The sequence below is a fragment of the Nomascus leucogenys genome, chromosome 3 (genome assembly GCF_006542625.1).
Source record: "Nomascus leucogenys isolate Asia chromosome 3, Asia_NLE_v1, whole genome shotgun sequence".
NCBI lineage: Eukaryota > Metazoa > Chordata > Mammalia > Primates > Hylobatidae > Nomascus > Nomascus leucogenys.
Genome location: NC_044383.1, coordinates 10640118 through 10666600, shown reverse-complemented (window position 1 = coordinate 10666600; position 26483 = coordinate 10640118). Strand labels below are relative to the sequence as shown.

At 38.3% G+C, this 26483-nt stretch overlaps 1 protein-coding gene and 2 pseudogenes across 2 annotated transcripts in view; 2 read left to right on the top strand and 1 right to left on the bottom strand.

Moving 5' to 3' along the window:
• LOC100602329 (uncharacterized protein C10orf88) overlaps positions 1-26483 on the bottom strand; it is a 131230-nt gene that overhangs the window by 52023 nt on the left and 52724 nt on the right. The window lies entirely within an intron of this gene.
• On the top strand, positions 54-25227 carry LOC100586314 (annotated as a pseudogene).
• On the top strand, positions 19099-22038 carry LOC105739480 (annotated as a pseudogene).

Below are 26483 nucleotides of genomic sequence, written 5' to 3'. Positions count from 1 at the left end.
CGCGCCGCCAGAGCACAGTTTGAACGCCTCTCGAGTCCGGTTGGTTTATGCGCATGCGTGTCTCTGGTGCAGGTTCTCACCAAAGCTATAAGGGGCGGGCATTTGAAATGATGTGAGCCGGGAGTCGCTCTGCCTGCCCGTTTCTGCGCTGCACTGGCCGACACTTAAGCACTGGAAGAGAGGTTCCAGGGCTGGGCTGGCCTGGCAGGAGGCGGCGCAGTGGACACGCGGTCCGAGGACTGGGGCCTCACCCGCCGCCCCACGCTTGCCGCTTCCTGGGATGCCGCAGGCGGGGCCCTAACTCACAGCTTCCTCACCCGGGCTGGTCTCCGCGCCTGCGACTTCGACTGGGAGGAGCTTCTGGCGCCACCTGCTCCAGGATGCGCCGGGCCGCCGGGGACCGGGTCGCTGCGCTCGGCGACTGCCGCGCTCCTCGGGGAACCGTGAGGGTCTGAGTCTGGGACCCAGGAGAGCAGTTGGTGTCGGGTCTCTGCGGGGGAGCGGGGCTGCGAGGTGGAGGCGAGGACCGGGGTGGCGGAGGCGCGGTGGGTCTGGCCGGGAAGTACCCGAGGCCCCGAGGCATGAGCAGGGGAAGGTGACCAGGACTTGGAATTTCATAAACATCGCCGTCAGGCGTGACAGGTCGTCAGGGCTGCTGTCAAAGTCAGTCCTCCCATCTACCCTCAAACAAGCCACCTCCTCTCCACCAAAACAGGCTGTGTAAAAAGTCCAGCTACAGATGACCGCCGTCGACTTAATTTCGAAAAAGACACACTTTGTCTTTTATTATGTTCTGCTCCTACTCCTATGCACACAGTAGGTGTCCAGTAATTTATCCGAGAATCAATTGCAGGAGACTGAGTAGAACATTGATGATTGAGGAAAAAATAGAAGAGGAAGCCCCAATGTGTGATGCCTCCATTTCCTTATGAATTCTGTGTTGAGCATTTGTCAGAATAAACCTCATGGCCTAACAAGTGGGTTTTGAGCCATGTTCAGAAACTATACTGTGTGATGTTTTCACCTGTTTTCTTCTCAGCCAGAATCTGGTGATTTAGAAGAGAAGATTGAACAACCAAGATGGAAACCCCTGCTTTCTTTACCTGATTGTGTGGCCCTGATGGAGGTGAAGAAATCGCTTCTATTGGCATTTTAAGTTCAGCAAGAAATATGGAAGTGTACTTAGGAGAGGAGTACTGTGGAACCAGTAGGGGCAAGAATGTACTGTCCTGGATGACAGGTGTGTGACTTGTACATGGGAAAGTGTTCTTCTGAATTGGTGTTTTTATTCTGTTTACCTTTTGCAATATTGATTGACTCTCTGACATTGATGTTTACATTAGAGGAGAGAAGATAAAAACCTACTATGGGATAGAAGGTTAGACCATGAAAGCATCTTCTAGGCAATCTAGTTCAGCTTCCTCATTTTTAGGAATGCAGAAATTTAGAGCTAATAAAGGGGAGGTGAGCCTGGAAAGGGTCATACTATTTAAAGTGTCCAGGAAAGAGTGCAGTCCTTATTGCTGCTTCTTGACTCTCTCCATAAACTCACAATGCTCTGTTTTCCAGAAATTAACTTGACAGTCAGTCTGGAACTTTGATCACATATTTTGTAAGGAACCTACAAGCCCAAGATTGTGCCACACCAGCCTATTTAGTCCATATTCAATGTGTTATAGTTTTATCTTTTCTCTAGTCCCTTATAGTAACATTCTATGCTAATCTCACCTTAATATAAATCAAAATATCAACTATTATATATATTGTGCATATTAGAAATAATAAATACACGACACAGGGTTAACCAGGTCACTTCAGAAGGGATCTCAACTGTTTGTCCCCTACAAGGCAAACTGAATCTCAGGATTTAAGTAATGGCCTGGAAACAATTTATTTTTTACGGCAGCTGTTTAAAATTATAATTTATATAAGTGAAAAGATAATTTTTATTCTATTTTATTTTCAGTAAACACGAAATTATTTTCTACAAAAATTACTTAATATTGGCATCCTCCACTCATGCCTGTAAAATAAAGGTAGGTCATCACTAAATTTTAACTAATTTGACAATTGCAAATGTATGTATAATATACTTATGTACTGTTGGTTTGTTCATACAGTTAGTCCAACTTAGTCCCTGTTTATCTTTATATGAAACTATGGTGCCAAGAAAACCACGTTTTGGCCCCATTATATTTAAAAAGACAAGAATTAGAGAAGTTGCAGAGAAAAGCACCTAAAAGCTATTTGGACTGGTACCTTTAATATGAAAAATATTGTTGAGGTGAACTTTAGTGATGTCATCAGTCTAAGAGTACTGAGCTACAAATAGCCCAAAGTATTAATGCCGTTCTGTTAGTTACTGCCTGAGTGACCTTGGGAAAATCTCTACATTTCTTTGGACCTACCTCATGGGTAAATTAGAGGACTAAAGAAAATAAAGCATTGTACTCTTTTTGTCTCCACATTATACAGGGTTGTGAGACTTACTTTAAGGAAAAAGTTGGCCAGGCATGGTGGCTTATGCCTGTAATCCTAGCACTTTGGGAGGCCGAGGCAGGGTGATCCCTTGAGCCCAGGAGTTTGAGACCAGCCTGGGTGGCATAAGGAGACCCTGTCTCAAAAAAGAAAAAAAAATGAAAAGAATAAGGAAAAAGTTAATGATTTTTATAGCAGGCAAGTAACAAACTTACAGATCAGATTGTTCCAAGACATTGTTTTAGGTAGTATATATTAATAGCTTCCAAAGTCATTTAAATAAAGTGATTTATTCAACAAATATTTGAGTGCCTACTGATACCAGATACAGACTGTAGTAGGCATTTCGGAAGCAGCAGTAATAGAATGGAGCAACTATCCCTGTGTTGCTTATATTCAAATGGGATGAGACAGGTAACAAGCACACTCTGAATAAAATTGTGTTTTGTTTGGTGGTGAGAAAGGCTATAAGGATTAAGAAGCAGAAAGGGGATAAGAGAGAGGATGAGAGGCGAGTGTTTAAATTTAACAGTGTTTTCTTAATTGTGAAGGATGGTCACGTCTTTGGTGCCATGGGTCTGAATTGACCTGTGTCTTTGGGTTACATATGGTTCCGTGTGTCTCTCTGAAGATGAGTATTTTTTGTAACTATTCTGTGGAAGTATATGTGAGTGCAAAGGGTCATTTCATTTAGGAAAATCCCAAGCCTACTAAAGCTTATTCTGAGGCAGCAGAATATGAAAGTTAAAAAAATAGTTACTGATGAATATTTTCAAATACTTACTCATTGGAAATTTTGGTACATAATCACAACCACCATGTGAAATCATTGATATTATCCTCCCTCATGTTAATTCTGATTTGCGTTTTGGCATTTGTCCAGGATCATACAGGCCATACAGAGCAGACTCATAACTGAACTCTGGTTTATCTCATTCTAAATCCTGTTTCCTTTCCACTTTGATACTGTTTTTGGTGCCACACATGAAATGTCTTTTGGTTCATAAACATGAATGAAGAGAGGCAGCATAAAGCATTGGAGAGGGCACTATTATAATAGCCAGGAGAGCTAGGTTCTAAGCCTGACTTTTACTAATTGGGTAATCCTTTGACAAGTTAGAAAATTACCTCTAACTTCATCTTTTTAAATGTGTAAACCAGTGGGTTACGTGAGACCATCTTGACCCTGCCTTATAATTCTAAATGGCTCATTTATATTTAGTAATTCAGTAAACACTTTGGATGGGCTTCTGAACACCCTTATTTTGTATTAAAGAATATTATAGTAAGCTGCTGTGCGTTAAAGTCTCAGATTGGCGTAGTCTATTCTGAGTTGCTTAAATAAATGAAACTTTAATTTTACCTTCTTTCATATATTTAGTATATTTTTTTAGTTTGAAAATGACATTGTCTTATATAAATTGTTCTTCTGAGTTTCATAATAAATGGAAACCTCCGACCATTACTGTATTAGGGAAAACTTGAAAATATATTTAAAGTTTATCTTTGTTTTCCTGAATACTTTACTCTTGCTGATAATACAAAGAAGTGACCTTAAATAGTGAATATTGTTTAATATTATTATTTATTTTCCTGAACTTTGTATTGTAATAGTTGCGCTCCTTTGGTGAAAGGCAGTGTGTGTTCTTCAGTAAAGTTGTGATACACATGAGAGCAGTTTCAGCAAATTATTCAACAAGCTCTCCTGCTCTAAAATCAAGAATAGACCTAGACAGGATCCAAACCATAATGGAGTCCATGGGGTCAAAGTTATCTCCTGGAGCTCAGCAATTGATTAATATGGTTAGGTTTCAGCAGTGGGTAAGTAGAAATGGATGACTTTCCAGATCCCATTAAAAATTAAAAGTAATGGCTTTTTATAAGTACATGTAGTGATGTAAATTTTTTCTTTGAAATTTTGTAATTGATTTAACTGTTATCCTTATTTACTTGTGTAAAAAATAACATTTCATAGACTTGCCCTCCTACAAAATATTTTGACTACAAATCTTCACACTTTTTCATGAATTCATTCACATATTCATTCAGCAAGTATTTATTAAGCAACTTCTTAGTGAACAAGGCACTAGTTTGAGTACATTTCATGATGCAGAGCTATCAGTTTATAATTTGTCTTTAAGGATTTACATTCTAGGACATACAAATGGGGAAGGATGAAGAAGATTAGGAAAGGCTCACTAAAGGAAGTGGTATTTTTATCTAGGCCTTTAAAGGACAGGATTAGGCAAGTAAATTTGGAAGAAGGCCAATTCAGACAAAAAATAGGGTGAATAAAATCTTCAATGCTGAAAGAATTGGATATAGCTGAGAAATGCGTAGTAGTTCATTTCTCTGAAGCAGAAGGGTAATAGGGGAAGTTAAGTAAAATAGATTTCAGCTAGGTCATAGTGAGAGCTTTGAATGCTACTTCACTTATTTTTTGAGATGGAATCTCGCTCTGTTGCTCAGGCTGGAGTGCAGTGGCGCGACCACGGCTCACTGAAACCTCTGCCTGCCAAGTTCAAGCGATTCTTCCACCTCAGCCTTCCTAGTAGTTGGGATTACAGGTGCCTGCCACCACACCTGGCTAATTTTTTTGTTTTTTTGTATTTTTAGTAGAGACGGGGTTTCACCACGTTGGCCAGGCTGGTCTCAAACTCCTGACTTCAAGTGATCCACCCGCATTGGCCTCCCAAAGTGCTGGGATTACAGGCATGAGCCACCACACCCTGAGTGCTGCTTTAAATTTGTAAGTATTTCCACTGTCATGTGTAAGGTAAATCAAAAGAAAGTGAGACTACAAGGAGAAGACCAGCTACACGTTATTCCCCTCATCCAGATGGGCGAGAATGAGGGTCTAAGATTCAACATAGTAACATGATGCTGGATGGTGAAATGCTAAAACAATGGAGCTGTTGGGACTTTACAACTAACTTAATATTGGTGTTGTGGGAGAAAAATAGAATCAAATGTGAAATTGAGGCTTTAAGGATGGCAAAACAAATAATCTAAATTCAACCCAAGGAAGGGGGATGCTTGGGGGGAAGAAAAGTTTAGTTTTGGGAATGTTGAGTTTTAGCTGTGAATAAAACATTCCATGGGAGGATGTTGCAAACATCTGAAAACAGAGGATTAGGAGAAATGGAATGAACCTTAAGTGGCTGGAAGGGAAGTTTAGAGGTGTACCCACAGTAGCTGATGGAGTGTGGTGAAGAGAGGGACTGAAGCAAGGAAGAAAGATCCTTGGAGAATAGATTAGCTGCGTTTGTACAGATACAGGGAGAGGAAAAAGGAACCAGAAATGTAGAAGGTAGCAGCGTGATAGAGTAGCAATAGAAAGGATTTGATGTCAGGTAAAATTACCTCAAACTCTTGTCCTGTCTCCTCTTAGTTCTGCATCCTTTGGGCAAGTTGATTCATTTTTTTTTTTTAACACAAATTCTTCATGTACAAAATCTATATCTAAGTGGTAACACTGTAACAATCACAGGATTGATGTAAAAATTTAAAATAAATAATGCAAGTAAAGAACTCCTTGTAGATGTGTGGCCTACAGATATTAATGTAGTACCACTATTACCATGTGGGCTGAGTTAAGAGAACAAGGAGAGCTGAAGATTATGGAAACGACAGAAGGAAGAGTTCCAAAAAAGATGGAAATGTGTACTTTCCTTCCTCCCACACCATGATCTCCCCTGGATACCTCAGGAGGTTCCTAACTGGTCCTCCAGCTCTGCTAAAATCCATTCTCCACAGTGCACTCAGAATGGCCTCAAAGTTCTCATCCTGTGTAAGACTTTCTCACTGCTTCCCATCATACTTAGAATTAATCTTGATTCCTGACCCTGATCTCTAAGGTGTAGGCCCTGCTTGCCTTCTCAGCCTCATCTCCTGCCATGTTTCCTTGGGCAACTTGCTCAAGACATTCTGATGTATGCATTCTATAAATATCCAAATGTGTTTCTACCTCAGGACCTTTACACTTATAACTGTTTTCTTTCCCTAAATCTTGGCATAACTGACTTTGTCCTGTCAGATTTTGGCTTAAATGTTACAGCCTCAATGAGATCTTCCCTAACCACCCAGTTTTAAGTAGGCTTTCCCTCCAAATCTATATCACGTTTTCTTCAGAGCCCTCTTGACTATTTTTACTGTTGTTTATGTATTGGTCTGTTTATCTCATTAAAATAAACTTTATGCAATAGACACCTAGTCTTTCTTGTTTATGGTATGGAATATATGTACGATAAATGTGCCCTTTGGATTATCAATTAAGGACTCCCTGGAGATCTTGGGGGGGTCAGTTTGAATAGTGATGAGGTGGAAATCAGATTTTCAGGGATTTGATAGTAAATGGGTTTTTGGAATATGGAGGTACCCAGGGTAACATGGGTTTATTTCAAGAAAGAGATAAGGAACTTCAAGAATCCCTTGAAATGTTTATAAAATGCAGATTCTTGGCCCTCACCAGTGCCCTGAATCCTAGGGAGTGGGATCCAGGAATCAGTATTTTAAACAAGCATCTCCAGATGAGTCTTATGCATAGTGTATTATGAATGTAAACTCTATCTGTCTAGAGTTTTCTATGCATATAGAAGCATGTTCCTTCCAGTCAGTAGATTGTGTTGTAACCAATTCCCACCCCCTGTGTCTCCCAGCACACACTCTAAATCATTGCATCTGGAGACATTTGGGGAACACCCTGGAGAAGGAAGAATGTTAATTCTTCCTTTAAACATGCTAATAAAAGACTTACTTCCTAGTAAGAAAGTTCTTATTTATGGAGTTAACAAACCAGACATCTATATATTGTCTCCCTAGAAAATGTCATATAAGCTTTGTAACTATCTGAGCATAGAATGGGGATGTTTCATGGCTAAAACAACTCCTGTGTAATGGTGTAACCATACACATTGTCTAGGCAGGGTCTGTCCTGGAGAAAGGAAGCACCTGGGGACCTGTGTTGGAAGTCTCAGCCCCTCAGCTTTACCTCTGAATTGAGATTACTTGCTTTCTTGAAAGTTTTACTAAAGTTTGGTACTCTGAGTCATGTAAGTCTGAAATGGTCATCTGTGTGATATCTTGATAAATATAAAGGTTCTTATTTCCTTGTGTTTGAAGTTTAGATTGCTGGCTTTGTTTTTGCTTCACAATTTAGAATATTGAGTAGGAATTCCATATCAAAGTGTGTAGTATACTGTTGTCATTTAATGTTATCTGAATGAAAGAATGGTGTACCCCATTTTCTCAAAATATATTCCATTATGATTTACACGGTTTACTTTTTCCCCTTCCAAATAAAAATAACTTTTTCTTGTTTTTTCAAAATGATATATGAATTTTTTATAAGTAAAACTAATTTCATAAATCACATAAGATATTCAGAGATAAAACACTTGATTTTTCAGAAATGTCACTTATATGAAATTATGTGTATGCAATATATGAAATTATGTATACACACATATATAGTTCTTTACATATTCATATATATTGACACAATTCTGCATAAATATTTTTAATGTTCCTTTATGCTGCTCTATAGTCATTTTCCTCTAATATGAGATGGGCCACATTCTAAGTGAGAAGTATATCCCTATGTCATTTTTAATAACTATATACTATGTCACTTTATGAATATTTTGTACTTATTTAATCACTGCTAGATTAGTGAGTATTTAGGCTTCTCAAATTTTTTGGTATTGTGATTAGCACTGCTAAGCAGAAACTTCTAAGAAAATTGTCAATTCTTGTGACATAGTTGAGAGTACTGCATTTTATTACTGCTAATTAAAGAAGTCTTTTTAGTGGAAACATTGAAATATGCCAATGCCACTTTACTAACCATTCTATATTTATTTTAATATATTTTTAGAAAAAACTACAGTTAAATGATTAAAAGCCCCAGCTGTGGGGTTAAGTGGCCTGAGTACATGTTGCAGTTCTGCCACTTACTGGCTGTGTTACTTTGGCCAGGCCACCTTTAGCCTTGGTCTCCTCAATTTAATTTAATATAAAGTGATAGTAATATTACCCTACTTCATAAGGATGTTTTGTGGATTAGATGAAATAGTGCACAGTGCCTGACTCATACTCCAAAAGTTAGCTGTTAATTACTCTAAAAGGTAGCTGTCAAGATTACCAATATTAACATTTACTTATTTATCTTGTTTAGAATTGTATTCCTATTGAAGAGCAGCTTCATTTGGTGTTGGGCAATACTGGATACAAGCATATGATTGGACTACAATGCCCATCTGCCTTAGGAGCCTTAGACAAGTCATCCTCCACGCCTTTCCCTTTTAGAACTGGATTGCCATCTGGAAACGTGACTGAAAACTTACAAGCGTACATTGATAAAAGTACACAGGCATCTAGTGGAGAGAATTCTACAAAGCTTGATGAGTGTAAAATTGTGCCACAAAACCATTCCCTTCTTGAAAATGATCTTAAAAATGCAACATCCCCTTTCTTACCAAAGAAAGCAAATGACAGCTCAAATATATCTAACTCTGAGTTGCTGCCTTTTCTCCAGAATTTATGTAGTCAAGTTAACTATCTCTTTGTGGGACATAAGGCGGAGTGACAGGAAAACATCACCTGATGAAGGCATTCTTGGTGTTGGGTAAGTATTTTAACACGGATATAGTTTTGATTTGGTAGGTGGGAGAATTAGATGAAGAGAAAGAGAAGCAGATTTGTGTCAGTGAGTACTGCCTAAAATCTGTTTCAACAGAAAATTCTAGCAGCTTTTTTTTTTTTTTTACAGCTTACTATTAATATACTTGTAGGGAATAACTATTCTACAGAGAATAGATTGTTTTGAAAGAAGTGCCTGTGCCTGTAACTGGAGGTGTTGCACACTTGTCAGGCATTTTGTGAGTTACAAGCATAGCTAATGGTTGAAGTTGAAAGTGATCCATATGAATGGAGAGCAGCTGTGGGAACCATAATATGTATATATTTTTTCCTGATTGTAGCAAATGAGCCATCATAACAGATTTTCTTTGTAAATCACATTTGACCTAGGCTAATTTTGAAGTCATCAAAAAATGTATTAACATTGTAATTATTTATAGCATATAGGCCCTTATACCCTGGTCTCATAATTCCAAGTTTGTGAGAGTCCTGATTGGATTGAGGAATGGCTGAGTATTTAGTATGTTCCCCATTCTTTACATAGATGGAGCATGCTGAAATATTGTACTAGGCTAGAATTAAGGACTCAGTCAGAGACCTGGCTTAACTATTTTGCCTTACTGGTTAAATCTTTTTTTTTTTTTCAATGTGTAAAGTTAGATATTTGTATTGGTTGAGATTTGTTTAAGGTTTCCAACATTGTTAAAATTTTAGGAATTTAATTTATTTAAATGAAGGTGGTTCTTAGGATACAGAAAGATAATATTAGTGTTCAATAATTGGCGGTCTACATCAATGATAATTGTTATATGAGATGGCATAGTCTTCAATTGTTGATAATCTGTATCAATGATAACTAGTTGTTATGTGTAATGGCAAAAAAAAATCAAAAGACTATACAGTATACAGGGATTCAAAAACTGCTTGGGACACTTCTGGGTCCAGCTGAGATAGAATATTGCCATTCCTCTCAGATCCTCATTTTACAAATAAAAATCCTTGGACATAGTACAACGAAGAAACATACAAGGACTGTGAAAAGTAGAAAGAAGTCAGACTGCTTAGGGACTGTAGGATTTGAGGAGCAATGCAATGTTGAGTTTTTTTGCCTTCCATATATCTTGGATGGGGTGCCAAAGAAGTCTGCAACCTGGGACAACCAATGGGGACAAAAATTAAGAGCTTCAAGAAAAGCCTATTCCATCTAACCAAAGGACCAGGAAAAGGGAGTCCTAACAAAACAAAACCTTTCAATAATACTTGTCCTACTCCAGTCAAACACCAATGGAAATACTGCCCTCCTGCCTGCCCTGTTGAATGAGGCAGTTGTACTCTGGTTTCTCTACTGGGGTGGTATCAGCAAGCTAAATGGTGAGCTGTTCTTCCATCTCTCAGTCAGAAGAAGTGGGCAGCATTCCAATTCTGCTACTGGGTGGTATCAACAGAGTCGAGTAGAAGCTAAACTTCCAGCCCCTGCTCAGCTGAAACCAGCAGTACTTCAGTTCTACCAGGGTGATGTCACCACTGTCCCGCAAAATCAGATGATACTTTAATTTTCTAGCTGGGGTGGTATAAGGAGAGGAAGGGAGAGTTTGGAGCTGAAAAAATATCTGGAGAAATAATGGTTGAAATTTCCCCAAAGCTGAAATGGGGAAAGGCATGAACTCACAGATTCAAGAAGCTGAGTAAGTCCTACACAGGATAAATTCAAATAAGTCTATGCCAAGTCATATCATAATTTTTTGAAAACAAAAAATAAAAAATAAATTCTAAAAGAAAGCTGGAGAGAAACTACATATTCTTATAGAGAAATACCAAATTTGTCGACAGCTGATTTCTCATCTGAAATTATGGTGGCCAATAAGAAGAGGCACATTTTTCAAGTGCTGTAAAAGAACTGTGAGTCACAAATTGTATATCCAGCAAAAATATCCATTAGGAACAAACAGCAAATAAAGACATTCTCAAATAAATGAAAACAGATTATTTTGCACTGGCAGGCCTACCCTTAAAGAATGGATAAAGGTTATCCAAGTTATCCAAGGAAATGATGACAAAAGAATGCTTAGAACTTCAGAAAGGAAGAAAGATTGGGGTGGAGCCAAGATGGCCGAATAGGAACAGCTCCGGTCTACAGCTCCCAGCCTGAGCGACACAGAAGACGGGTGATTTCTGCATTTCCGTTTGAGGTACTGGGTTCATCTCACTAGGGAGTGCCAAACGGTGGGTGCGGGACAGTCGGTGCAGCACACCGTGCGCGAGCCGAAGCAGGGCAAGGCATTGCCTCACTTGGGAAGTGCAAGGGGTCAGGGAGTTCCCTTTCCTAGTCAAAGAAAGGGGTAACAGATGGCACCTGGAAAATCGGGTCAGTCCCACCCTAATACTGCGCTTTTCCAACGGGCCTGGAAAACAGCACACCAGGAGATTGTGTCCTGCGCCTGGCTTGGAGGGTCCTATGCCCACGGAGTCTCGCTGATTGATAGCACAGCAGTCTGAGATCAAACTGCAAGGCAGCAGCGAGGCTGGGGGAGGGGCGCCCGCCATTGCCCAGGCTTGATTGGGTAAACAAAGCAGCCAGGAAGCTCGAACTGGGTGGAGCCCACCACAGCTCAAGGAGGCCTGCCTGGCTCTGTAGGCTCCACCTCTGGGGGCAGGGCACAGACAGACGAAAATTCAGCAGGAACCTCTAAAGACTTAAATGTCCCTGTCTGACTGACAGCCTTGAAGAGAGTAGTGGTTCTCCCAGCACGCAGCTGGAGATCTGAGAACTGACAGACTGCCTCCTAAAGTGGGCCCCTGACCCCCGAGCAGCCTAACTGGGAGGCACCCCCCAGCAGGGACAGACTGACACCTCACTTGGCCAGGTACTCCTCTGAGACAAAACTTCCAGAAGAACTATCAGACAGCTGAATTTGTGGTCTCAAGAAAAACCGCTGTTCTGCAGCCACTGCTGCTGACACCCAGCCAAACAGGGTCTGAAGTGGACCTCTAGCAAACTCCAACAGACCTGCAGCTGAGGGTCCTGTCTGGTACAAGGAAAACTAACAAACAGAAAGGACATGCACACCAAATCTGTACATCACCATCATCAAAGACCAAAAGTAGATAAAACCACAAAGATGGGGAAAAAACAGAGCAGAAAAACTGGAAACTCTAAAAAGCAGAGCACCTCTCCTCCTCCAAAGGAATGCAGTCCCTCACCAGCAATGGAACAAAGCTGGATGGAGAATGACTTTGACGAGTTGAGAGAAGAAGGCTTCAGACGATCAAACTACTCCGAGCTATGGGAGGAAATTCAAAACAATAGCAAAGAAGTTAAAAACTTTGAAAAAAAATTAGACGAATGGATAACTAGAATAACCAATGGAGAGAAGGGCTTAAAGGAGCTGATGGAGCAGAAAGCCAAGTATCGAGAACTACGCGAAGATTGCAGAAGCCTCGGTAGCCGATGCGATCAACTGGAAGAAAGGGTATCAATGATGGAAGATGAAATGAATGAAATGAAGCGAGAAGGGAAGTTTAGAGAAAAAAGAATAAAAAGAAATGAACAAAGCCTCCAAGAAATTTGGGACTATGTGAAAAGACCAAACCTACGTCTGATTGGTGTACCTGAAAGTGACGAGGAGAATGGAACCAAGCTGGAAAACACTCTGCAAGATATTATCCAGGAGAACTTCCCCAATCTAGCAAGGCAGGCCAACATTCAGATTCAGGAAATACAGAGAACGCCACAAAGATACTCCTCAAGAAGAGCAACTCCAAGACACATAATTGTCAGATTCACCAAAGTTGAAATGAAGGAAAAAATGTTAAGGGCAGCCAGAGAGAAAGGTCGGGTTACCCACAAAGGGAAGCCCATCAGACTCACAGCTGATCTCTCAGCAGAAACTCTACAAGCCAGAAGAGAGTGGGGGCCGATATTCAACATTCTTAAAGAAAAGAATTTTCAACCCAGAATTTCATATCCAGCCAAACTAAGCTTCATAAGTGAAGGAAAAATAAAATCCTTTACAGACAAGCAAATGCTGAGATATTTTGTCACCACCAGGCCTGCCCTAAAAGAGCTCCTGAAGGAAGCACTAAACATGGAAAGGAACAACCAGTACCAGCCACTGCAAAAACATGCCAAATTGTAAAGACCATCAAGGCTAGGAAGAAACTGCATCAACTAACGAGCAAAATAACCAGCTAACATCATAATGACAGGATCAAATTAACACATAACAATATTAACTTTAAATGTAAATGGGCTAAATGCTCCAATTAAAAGACACAGACTGGCAAATTGGATAAAGAGTCAAGACCCATCAGTGTGCTGTATTCAGGAAACCCATCTCACATGCAGAGACACACATAGGCTCAAAATAAAGGGATGGAGGAAGATCTACCAAGCAAATGGAAAACAAAAAAAAGGCAGGAGTTGCAATCCTAGTCTCTGATAAAACAGACTTTAAACCAACAAAGATCAAAAGAGACAAAGAAGGCCATTACATAATGGTAAAGGATCAATTCAACAAGAAGAGCTAACTATCCTAAATATATATGCACCCAATACAGGAGCACCCAGATTCATAAAGCAAGTCCTGAGTGACCTACAAAGAGACTTAGACTCCCACACAATAATAATGGGAGACTTTAACACCCCACTGTCAACATTAGACAGATCAACGAGACAGAAAGTTAACAAGGATATCCAGGAATTGAACTCAGCTCTGCACCAAATGGACCTAATAGACATCTACAGAAGTCTCCACCCCAAATCAACAGAGTATACATTCTTTTCAGCACCACACCACACCTATTCCAAGATTGACCACATAGTTGGAAGTAAAGCACTCCTCAGCAAATGTAAAAGAACAGAAATTATAACAAACTGTCTCTCAGACCACAGTGCAATCAAACTAGAACTCAGGATTAAGAAACTCACTCAAAACCACTCAACTACATGGAAACTGAACAACCTGCTCCTGAATGACTACTAGGTACGTAACGAAATGAAGGCAGAAATAAAGATGTTCTTTGAAACCAACGAGAACAAAGACACAACATACCAGAATCTCTGGGACACATTCAAAGCAGTGTGTAGATGGAAATTTATAGCACTAAATGCCCACAAGAGAAAGCAGGAAAGATCCAAAATTGACACCGTAACATCACAATTAAAAGAACTAGAAAAGAGCAAACACATTCAAAACCTAGCAGAAGGCTAAAAATAACTAAAATCAGAGCAGAACTGAAGGAAATAGAGACAGAAAAAACCCTTCAAAAAAGTAATGAATCCAGGAGCTGGTTTTTTGAAAAGATCAACAAAATTGATAGACTGCTAGCAAGACTAATAAAGAAGAAAAGAGAGAAGAATCAAATAGATGCAATAAAAACTGAAAAAGGGGATATCACCACCGACCCCACAGAAATACAATCTACCATCAGAGAATACTACAAACACCTCTATGCAAATAAACTAGAAAATCTAGAAGAAATGGATAAATTCCTTGACAAATACACCCTCCCAAGACTAAACCAGGAAGAAGTTGAATCTCTGAATAGACAAATGACAGGCTCTGAAATTGTGGCAATAATCAATAGCTTACCAACCAGAAAGAGTCCAGGACCTGATGGATTCACAGCTGAATTCTACCAGAGGTACAAGAAGGAACTGGTACCATTCCTTCTGAAACTATTCCAATCAATAGAAAAAGAGGGAATCCTCCCTAACACATTTTATGAGGCCGGCATCGTCCTGATTCCAAAGCCTGGCAGAGACATAACCAAAAAAGAGAATTTCAGACCAATATCCTTGATGAACATTGATGCAGAAATCCTCAATAAAATACTGGCAAACCGAATCCAGCAGCACATCAAAAAGCTTATACACCATGATCAAGTGGGCTTCATCCCTGGGATGCAAGGCTGGTTCCACATACGCAAATCAATAAATGTAATCCAGCATATAAAGAGAACCAAAGACAAAAACCACATGATTATCTCAATAGATGCAGAAAAGGCCTTTGACAAAATTCAACAACACTTCATGCTAAAAATCCTCAATAAATTAGGTATTGATGGGACATATCTCAAAATAATAAGAGCTATCTATGACAAACCCACAGCCAATATCATACTGAATGGGCAAAAACTGGAAGCATTCCCTTTGAAAACTGGCACAAGACAGGGATGCCCTCTCTCACCACTCCTATTCAACATAGTGCTGGAAGTTCTGGCCAGGGCAATCAGGCAGGAGAAGGAAATAAAGGGTATTCCATTAGGAAGAGGAAGTCAAATTGTCCCTGTTTGCAGATGACATGATTGTATATCTAGAAAACCCCATCGTCTCAGCCCAAAATCTCCTTAAGCTGATAAGCAACTTCAGCAAAGTCTCAGGATACAAAATCAATGTACAAAAATCACAAGCATTCTTGTACACCAATAACAGACAAACAGAGAGCCAAATCATGAGTGAACTCCCATTCACAATTGCTTCAAAGCGAATAAAATACCTAGGAATCCAACTTACAAGGGATGTGAAGGACTTCTTCAAGGAGAACTACAAACCACTGCTCAATGAAATAAAAGAGGATACAAACAAATGGAAGAACATTCCATGCTCATGGGTTGGAAGAATCAATATCGTTGAAAATGGCCATACTGCCCAAGGTAATTTATAGATTCAATGCCATCCGCATCAAGCTACCAATGACTTTCTTCACAGAATTGGAAAAAACTACTTTAAAGTTCATATGGAACTAAAAAAGAGCCGCATCGCCAAGTCATTCCTAAGCCAAAAGAACAAGCTGGAGGCATCACGCTACCTGACTTCAAACTATACTACAAGGCTACAGTAACCAAAACAGCATGGTACTGGTACCACAACAGAGACATAGATCAATGGAACAGAACAGAGCCCTCAGAAATAATGCCGCATATCTACAACTATCTGATCTTTGACAAACCTGACAAAAACAAGAAATGGGGAAAGGATTCCCTATTTAATAAATGGTGCTGGGAAAAATGGCTAGCCATATGTAGAAAGCTGAAACTGGATCCCTTCCTTACACCTTATACAAAAATTAATTCAAGATGGATTAAAGACTTACATGTTAGACCTAGAACCATTAAAACCCTAGAAGAAAACCTAGGCAATACCATTCAGGACATAGGCGTGGGCTAGGACTTCATGTCTAAAACACCAAAAGCAATGGCAACAAAAGCCAAAATTGACAAATGGGATCTAATTAAACTAAAGAGCTTCTGCACAGCAAAAGAAACTACCATCAGAGTGAACAGGCAACCTACAGAATGGGAGAAAATTTTTGCAGCCTACTCATCTGACAAAGGGCTAATATCCAGAATCTACAATGAACTCAAACAAATTTACAAGAAAAAAACAACCCCATCAAAAAGTGGGCGAAGGACATGAACAGACACTTCTCAAAAGAAGACATTTATGCAGCCAAAAAACACATGAAAAAATGCTCATCATCACTGGCCATCAGAGAAATGCAAATCAAAACCACAGTGATATACCATCTCACTGTCAGGAAACAACAGGTGCTGGAGAGGATGTGGAGAAATAGGAACACTTTTACACTGTTGGTGGGACTGTAAACTAGTTCAACCATTGTGGAAGTCAGTGGGGCGATTCCTCAGGGATCTAGAACTAGAAATACCATTTGACTCAGCCATCCCATTACTAGGTATATACCCAAAGGACTATAAATCATGCTGCTATAAAGACACATGCACACGTATGTTTATTGCGGCACTATTCACAATAGCAAAGACTTGGAACCAACCCAAATGTCCAACAACGATAGACTGGATTAAGAAAATGTGGCACATATACACCATGGAATACTATGCAGCCATAAAAGAGGATGAATTCATGTCCTTTGTAGGGACATGGATGAAACTGGAAAACATCATTCTCAGTAAACTATCACAAGGACAAAAAACCAAACACTGCATGTTCTCACTCATAGGTGGGAATTGAACAATGAGAACTCATGGACACAGGAAGGGGAACATCACACTCCGGGGACTGTTGTGGGGTGGGGGAAGGGGGGAGGGACAGCATTAGGAGATATACCTAATGCTAAATGACGAGTTAATGGGTGCAGCAAAACAACATGGCACATGGATACATATGTAACAAACCTGCACATTGTGCACATGTACCCTAAAACCTAAAGTATAATAATAATAATAAAAAAAAGAAAGATCAATGGGATGGATAAAAATAGAGGTAAATATAACAGGTTATCCTTCTCATAAATCTCTTAAATCATATTTGATGGTCGAAGTAAAAATTATAACACCATATGATGTGGTACTTAATATATGTAGAGGAAGTATCTAAGATAATTATATTTTAATAATTACTATAAATATAAATGGCTAGATTCACCAATTAAAAGAGATGTATAGAATGGATTATAAAACAACCCAACCATATGCAGTTGACAAAACACACTTTTCAAATATAATGACATAGGTAGCTCAAAAGTAGGAAGATATGCCATGAAAACATTAATTTTTAAAAAAGCAGAAGTCATAGATTAGTATCAGGTGAAGCAGGCTTCAGAGCAAATAAATTCACTAGATAAAAAGAGGGACATTACATAATAATAAAAAGACAATGACATAGTGATCCTAAATGAGTATGCACTAAACAGAGGTTCAAACTACATGAAGCAAAAAACTGATAGATACGAAAGGAGCAATGGACATAACCATAATTATAGCTGAACACCTAACACCCCATGCTCAGTTATTGATAGAACTATTAGACAAAATTATAGGAAAGATATAGAACTGAATAGCACACTATCAGTCATCAGGATCTAGTTGACATTTGTAAAACACTCCATTTCAGCCATTTCGAAAGTTAATGTAATCTACCATTTCAGCGGACTAGAAGAAAATTCATATGACTATATAAATTAACACAGAAAAGTATTTTTAAAATTCTAACACCAATCTATGACGAAAGAAACTCAAAAAACTAGAAATTGAGAGGAGCTGCCACAACTTCATAAAGGATGTCTACAAGAAACCTATAGCTAACATAATACTTAATGGTGAAAAACTGAATGCGTCCCTCCTAAGTGAAAAACAAGGCAAGGATGTCCTTTCCCACCACTGGGGTTTTTTTTGTTTTGTTTTGTTTTGTTTTTTTTGAGACAGAGTCTCGCTCTGTCACCCAGGCTGGAGTGCAGTGGCACGATCTCGGCTCACTGCAAACTCCACCTCCTGGGTTCATGCCATTCTCCTGCCTCAGTCTCCTGAGTAGCTGGGACTACAGGTGCCCACCACCATGCCCGGTTAATTTTTTTGTATTTTTAGTAGAGACGGGGTTTCACCATGTTAGGCAGGATGGTCTCGATCTCCTGACCTCGTGATCCACACACCTCAGCCTCCCAAAGTGCTGGAATTACAGGCATGAGCCACCGCACCCGGCCATCACCACTCTTACTCAACATAGTACTGGAAGTTATAGCCACTGCAGTAAGACAACAAAAATTAAATACAGATTGCAATGAAAGAAAACTGTCCTTATTTACAGATGACAAGATGGTCTATGTAGAACATCCCAAGGAATATTTTTTTAAAAAAGGTTTAGAACTGATAAATGAGTTCAGCAAAAGTCACAGGATGAAAGATCAAAATCAGTTGCTTATCTATATTCAGTTGGCCCTCCATATCCATGGCTTTTGCATCATGGATTAAACCCACTGTGGATCAGAAATAGAGAAAAAATAATTGTGTCTGTGCTGAACATGGTAGACTTTTTTCCTGTCCTTATTGTCTAAGTAATACGGTATAACAAGTATTTACATAGAATTTACTTTTATTAAGTATTGCCATTTTATGTAAGGGACTTTAGCATCTGCAGATTTTGGTATCCACAAGGGTGGGTTTGGGGAGGGAGGTCCTGGAACCAGTCTCCCACAGATACTGAGGCTTAACTGTACAAATGATGACATGTGGAAACCAAAACTAAAAACAATTTATTTTTATAACTCACCTGTCAACAATGAATTATTAAATGTTGACTTCCTAGTAGAAAATTGTAACAATAAAAGTAAGCTTTTCAACTTAAAAGAGACTCACTCACTATACTATTTATAGTTGCTCCAAAGAAAACTAAATACTTAGATATGAATCTAACAAAACATGCACAGGATATATATGCTGAAAATTGTAAAATGCTGATGAAAGAAATCATAGAAGAAGTAATTGAGGGACATACCCTGTTTATGGATTGGTGACTCAACATAGTAAAATTGTTAGTTCTCCCTATTGTTATGCAGGCTTAATGTAATTTGTATCGAAATCCCACCAAGACTTTTTGTAGACAAAAACAAGACTTTTTAAAATTATATGAGAAGGCAAAAGTAGTAGAATGGCTAAAACAACTTGTTTTTCTTTTTTCTTTTTTTTTTTTTTTTTTGAGATGGTGTCTTGCTCTGTCACCCAGACTGGAGTGCATTGGTGCAATCTCGGCTTCCTGCAACCTCCACCTCCTGGGTTCAAGCAATTCTCACGCCTTAGCCTCCCGAGTAGCTGGGACTATAGGCGCCCGCCACAACACCTGACTATTTTTTGCATTTTTTGTAGAGATGGGGTTTCACCATGTTGGCCAGGCTGGTCTTGAATTCCTGGCCTCAAGTAATCCGCCTGCCTTGGCCTCCCAAAGTACTGGGATTACACGCTCAGCCTAAAACAACTTTCAAATAAAGAATTAAATGATTGGGAATCACTCTTCCCAGTGTAGAGTATCCAATACTGTGTAGTATTGTGTGGGGATAGAAGTATAAATCAATGGAACATAATAGAGGGCCAGAAATAGACCCTCACAAATATGCTCAATTGATTTTTGATAAAGGCGCAAAACTGGCTAGGGGTGGTGGCTCACACCTATAATCCCAGCACTTTGGGAGGCCGAGGCGGGCAGATCACTTGAGCCAAGGAGTTCAAAACTAGTCTGGGCAACATGGCAAAGCCCTGTCTCTACAAAAAAATACGAAAATTAGCCAGGCATGGCGGCGCATGCCTGTAGTCCCAGCTACTTGGGAAGCTGAGGTGGGAGGATCACTTGAACCCAGGAAGTCAAGGCTGTGGTGAGCTGAGATCGTACCACTGCTCTTCAGCCTCAGCAACAGAGTGAGAGTCTGTCACAAAAAAAAGGGGGGGGGGGTGTGCAGAAAGGATAGCACTTTCCAAAAATGGTGCTAGTGCAATTAGATATACAAATTCTTTCACCTAAACTTCACATCCAACACAAAAATTAACTCCAAATGGGTCATAGATTTAAATGATCTTTTGGATGGAAACTGGAGAAAATCTTTAGCAACTAAGAATTGCAGAAAAGTACTTAAACATGACACCAAAAGTACAATCCATAAAATAAAATTTATAAATTTGACTTCATTAAAGATAAAAAATTTTGCCCTTTGACTCAGTTAAGAGGATGAAAATACAAGCTACAGGTGGGAGAATATATGATTTGCAAACCAAATAATCTGACAGATGACTCATACCTAGGGTATATTAAGAACTCTCAAAACTCAACAGTAAAAAAAATAAAATAAAATCCATTTAGAACATGGGCGAGACAGGAGATATTTCACCAAAGAGAATATGCAGACAGCATATGAACATGAAAAGATATTCAACATTACTATCCATTAGGAAATTCAAAAGAAGACCATGATGAGATATCGCAACACACCTATCTGAACAGCTAAAATAAAAGCTGAGGTGGCAGGACAAGTGGCAGTGTGCAGGCAGTCCAGCAGCCCAGCTTCATGAAGGCTTATGGTGCACCTCAGCCCTCAGGCACCAGAGGAATCTCAGCCCAGCTGAAGGGGCGGTGAAGGAAGAGCCCAAGAGGAGGCCCATGAGGTTGTCAGATAAACCTGCTCCTGCAAAGGTGAAAACAAAACCGAAAGAGGCAGCAAGGAAGAATCATCCTCAGACAAAAAAGTGCAAATAAAAGGGAAAAGGGGAGCAAAGGGAAAGCAGATTCAAAGTGGATAAACAAGAAACTAAAGATTTAAAGATTTACCTGCAGAAAACAGAGAGACCAAAAATGAGAAGAGTCCAGCATCTGATGAAGCAGGAAAGAAAGAAGCCACGTCTGATTCAAGTCAGGTACCATGTCTTATCAGTGGTCCCTGTCTCCCTTCTTGTGTAATCTAGAGGAATATTTTTATCAACTAGTTTGTAACTATACTTTTTTTAGTAGCTCTAGGAAACATTGAAAAGGAGGGAATACCACCTCATCCCACTTTTTAAAGTGTAAATGCTCTTTTTTTTTTTTTTGAGACAGAGTCTCACTGTGTTGGCCCAGGCTGGAGTGCAGTGGGGCAATCTCAGCTCCCTGCAACTTCTGCCTCTCAGGTTCAAGGGATTCTTGTGCCTCAGCCTCCCGAGTAGCTGGGATTACAGACACCTGCCACCACGCCCGGCTAATTTTTGTATTTTTAGTGGAGATGAGGTTTTGTCATGTTGGCCAGGCTGGTCTTGAACTCCTGAGCTCAAGTGATCTCCCCGCCTCAGCCTCCCAAAGTGCTGGGATTACAACTGTTAACCACTGTGCCCAGCCTAAATGCGCTTTTTAAGAGGAGAAATCACTTTCTGGTTGTATTTTTGGTACAACCAGAAAATAGTGGGATATTGAATTATGGGAGGATTTGACTTTTTTGAGTGTTAGCTTAACATTCCATGAGGGTGTAGGTTATATCTTATAATACAAGGCATAATTGGCAATTTGAGTCACAGTCGTGTATTTAATATGTCTTGATCATTTTAACTTCTATTCCTATGTTTATTAGCAGAATTGTTTACTAAAAACTACTCCTTGATCTTGCCTCTCCCTGTCAGAATAATGTGTACTCTGTAGTGTCTTTGGTCATGTAGTAGTCCAGTTTTCTTAATAACTTTCTTAATGTGTTGTGAAAGACTGAAAATCTGACTATGTTATATATATAATATTAAATTAGAATTGTTGGGACTTTATAACAGCTTACAACATTTAACAATATAGGTGCTTAATATCCTCAAGGAAATTTTGTCTGTAAATCTTAAGCTAAAAAGTCACTGAAATAAGTTCAAAAAAGAATCATGATGCATGGCTTTTTAGATTTTCAGTACATACATTTGAGATGTGCAGAAATTGAAATGTCTGTGTAGTGATCCTCAACACAACCAATACAATCTCCATTATGAAAGAAAAAAATCTGAGAATGCCCAATGCTAGCAAAGATGCAGAGAAACTAGATCTTTCATACATTGCTAGTGAGAATGTAAAATGTACAGCCACTCTGGAAAAACAGTGCCAATTTCTCAAAAAACTAAACATACACTTACGATACAAGCCAGCAATCATACTCCTTAGCATGTATCCCACAGAAATTGAAACTTATGGATGTATCACCCTTTAACACACAGCTAATATAGGGCATTTTAGTTATTTCCAGTTTTGGGCTTTACATTAAAGCTGCTATGAACAATTACATACATAAGATTTCTGTGTGAATGTAAGTACATTGAATACACTCATAAAAAAATGTGAACTATTGATACATGCAACAACTTGGATGAATCTCCAGTGAACTATGACAAGTGGAAAACAAATCAAAAGATTACATACTATAGTATTCAACATATATGACATTCTCAAAATAAAATTATAGAAATGGAGAACATCATGGCTGCCATGGAATAAGGATGATAGGGAAAAGAGGGGTGACTATGATGGTAAAGGTTTAGCACAAGGATAATCTTTGTGGCTAAGGAATAGTTCTCTGTCTTGATTGTAATGGTAGTTACATGAATCTACACATGTGAAGTAGAACTATATGCATACATTGTACCAATGTCAATTCCTAGTTTTAATATTGTACCATATCTATGTAAGATGTAACCATTGAGATCATTGGTGAAGGGTACTGGATAACTCTCCACAGTATCTTTGCAACATTTTTTGAATCTATAATTTTGTATTTCAATTTTTTTAATTTAATAATTTTTAACCTGCTTGGCAATTTCTAGAATTGTGGTTCTCAAATGTTTTCATCTCAGGATGTCTAATCTCAAAAATGAAGAACTCAATATCTGTTTATATAGACTATATTAAAATTTGTATTTATTTTTAAATAGTAATTATTTGCATATAAATATAAACAATAGTTTTTATTTTACAAAATCTTATTTTCAAAAAATCAGTGAAAAGAATGACATTGTATTAAATTTACACAAATCTGTATTAACTTGCTCATGTCTGCTTCTGCATTATAGTACATATAGTCCAATATAGCATAAAAGCACAATATAACTACTCAAAACAAACTGAATTGATCTCTTAAAAAGCAAATATTTATACCCTAAACCTAGTACCTTAGGAAATTCTAGAAAACACAAAAATATACTATCACACATTTGATTAATCATTATATCAATAACAGGTTGTTTAGCCTCTGGAAAATACCACTGTGCATTCATGAGAGAATGAGGATGAAAAAGGCATATATTATCTCCTTGTTACTATAAAAACACTTTGTCCTCCTGGAACCTTTAAAAGGATCCTGTAGTGTTCTATGAACTGTACTCTAAGAGTCACTGCCCTAAAGTGCAATATGAGTTTTGTTTTAGAAACTGGTGTGCTTTTTTTCTTAATCTTTAATTTGCCCATTCCAGTTAAATTCTTCCTCAGTTTCATATTAGGTTAGCAAAGAACTTTCTAGTACTTTAGTAAGGTTTGTATGAAAGAAAGAAGACAAAACTGTTTAAATTGTAGGGTTGCTTGGGGGAAGTACTTGGAAAATATACAGGTTGACCTTAAAATAAATTCGGCAAGTTCAGTTTTGATTTGGAGCTCCATATCAAAAAGACCCTTCCTAAGGACTTGGTCTTTAAGGAATCATCTTCACTTTTATATTTCCATTTCAATTGTATATTTAGTAAATGTTTAAAGAAATAAGTATGTGTTCATGACTGCGGTCATCTGCTGTGGATGTATATTAGAACCTGGAAATACACTGTAAGAAGACAGCACAGTTTATAGAGACAAATTTCAGCAATATATGTTGGTTGCTTGTTGTATAGTTCAGTTGTTTTGTTAAAATATTAAGGAAAACTGATATATTTTTAAAATGTATTTCCAGAATGGAAGAGCAGCCTGTTTGCTCCTACTTGGAATAGATTCTTTCTAAAAATATGGAACTGATGGAAAAGAAACTTATAGACTACATTGATCAGCAAATATATAAACTCCAGGAGCACATTGATGATAAGATTGCTTTGTTAATGGATTTGCTGCAAAATCCCAACTCCCCGCCCAGTGGTCTGCCTCTAAGACATTATGACTCTGGAGAAAGACTTTCAAATGGAGAAAGATAAGCTCTCAACATAAAGAGTGTACTGTAGATATTTATTACATATTTATTACAAAGCCAAAACCCAAAAATATTTATAAAAAGCAAGAATTTAATGTCCTTTTAAGGATCATCATCTTACTTACTGAAGTGACCTCAGTGTTCATTATTACTACACTTGTACTGTATACTAAGAGTTAACATGATACAGTATTATTTTTGCTAGTAATATTTTTCACTCATAAGTGTATATATACTTCTGTGTTACATGTTTTAAATGTTTAAGGATTTCTAATATAATTCATTAGTTTATATAGTATATGTTTGATTGAAGTACTGTTTTAATTTATATGAAGACCTTATTTTATAGTTTCAGGGATATAAAAGGAATGCTTAGAGTATTTGATTTTTTTTTTCTAATTGACTGACCTTAGAAAACTGGGTACTTAACCTGGAACCTTTATTTTAGATCACCAACTTAAATTTTATATTGTTTATTTCAGATAAAAAATTAGATGTGATGTTTGGCATGTGTAAAATCAGTTCACGTTGGGGCCATTAATTGTACATTCTGTCACATTGTAACAGTAGATAAGAAAGTGAATATCAGAACTGGTCTATTCCTTGTTAGGATTATTACTTTGGATTTAGTATATGATGTAAAATGGGAGAATTCATCTCATTTTATCTCAATAAACCCAGAAAGTGTAAGGAAGTCTGTTTTGTTTGTTGTTGGGTTTTGTAAAAATTTTTTTGAGCTGATATAGATTCTTCTTTCGAAACCCTTTCCTGATACATTTAAAGTGTGAAATGCCGAGGCTCCCCACTGAAGGATTAAGGTATATGAATCAAGGAGATTGCAGTTCTCTCTGGCAGACTTCATTTTCAGAGATTGTAACTGTTGTGTGTGTGTTGAAGAGTGATACATTCACATCCAAAAAATAAATGCATCCACCCTGGAAACTACTTGTCTGAAATAAATAGAAATATTGTCTTTTTATCTAATATTTGTTACGATTTTTGGTTTTTTAGATTCAGGGGGTACATATGCAGGTTTGTTACATGGGTATATTACATGATACTGAGACTGGCTTCTAGTGATTCCATCACCCAAGTAGTGAACATAGGACCTGATAGGTAGTTTTTTCAACCCTCCCCCCTCTCCCATCCTCCCCCTTTTGGAATCCCGAGTGTTTACTGTTCGCATCTTTGTGAACATGTTTGTTTTTATGTAAAAGGATGTCTTACACTCATTTAATATTTTGGTGAATTTACTTCTTTTACATGAGAACTAACATATAATGTTTGTTCATTTATGACTCTCACTCGGACCTCAGTGACATGAGAACGTGTATGTTATTTTTACCAGACTCATCCTAATTTTTCTTTTTTTTTTTTTGAGACTGAGTCTCGCTCTGTTGTCCAGGCTGGAATGCAGTGGTGTGATCTTGGCTCACTGCAACCTCCGCCTCCCGGGTTGAAGTGATTCTCCTGCCTCAGCCTCCCGAGTAGCTGGGACTACAGGTGCGTGCCACTACAGCCGCCTAATTTTTTGTATTTTTAGTACAGATGGGGTTTCACTGTGTTAGCCAGGATGGCATCCTAATTTTTTTATAATATATGTAGCCATGAGGAAGCATTTCCTTCAGCATTTGGGAGAAATGTGTCTCAGTTAAGGATGAATGAACTCTTTAGTGTCTGATAATTGCAGTCTGTTTTTTGATTCACAAAATGCTCCAATATAATTATAACTAGAACACATAAGCTATATTTTATAAAATAATTAAAATAGTCATGGTCGTAGTACTAAAAATAATTCCAGTGAGTTTTAATTCCTGATCTTCAATTTCTTGATTTTTACAGGCCAATGAAGACCTAAATTATATTTTATTTATATTAGAAATTCATAGGTGTTGATTTTCTTGTGTTTATATAAGTACTATACATATTTATATGTGTGTAATTGCTTTGCTAAAATTATTAGTCCTA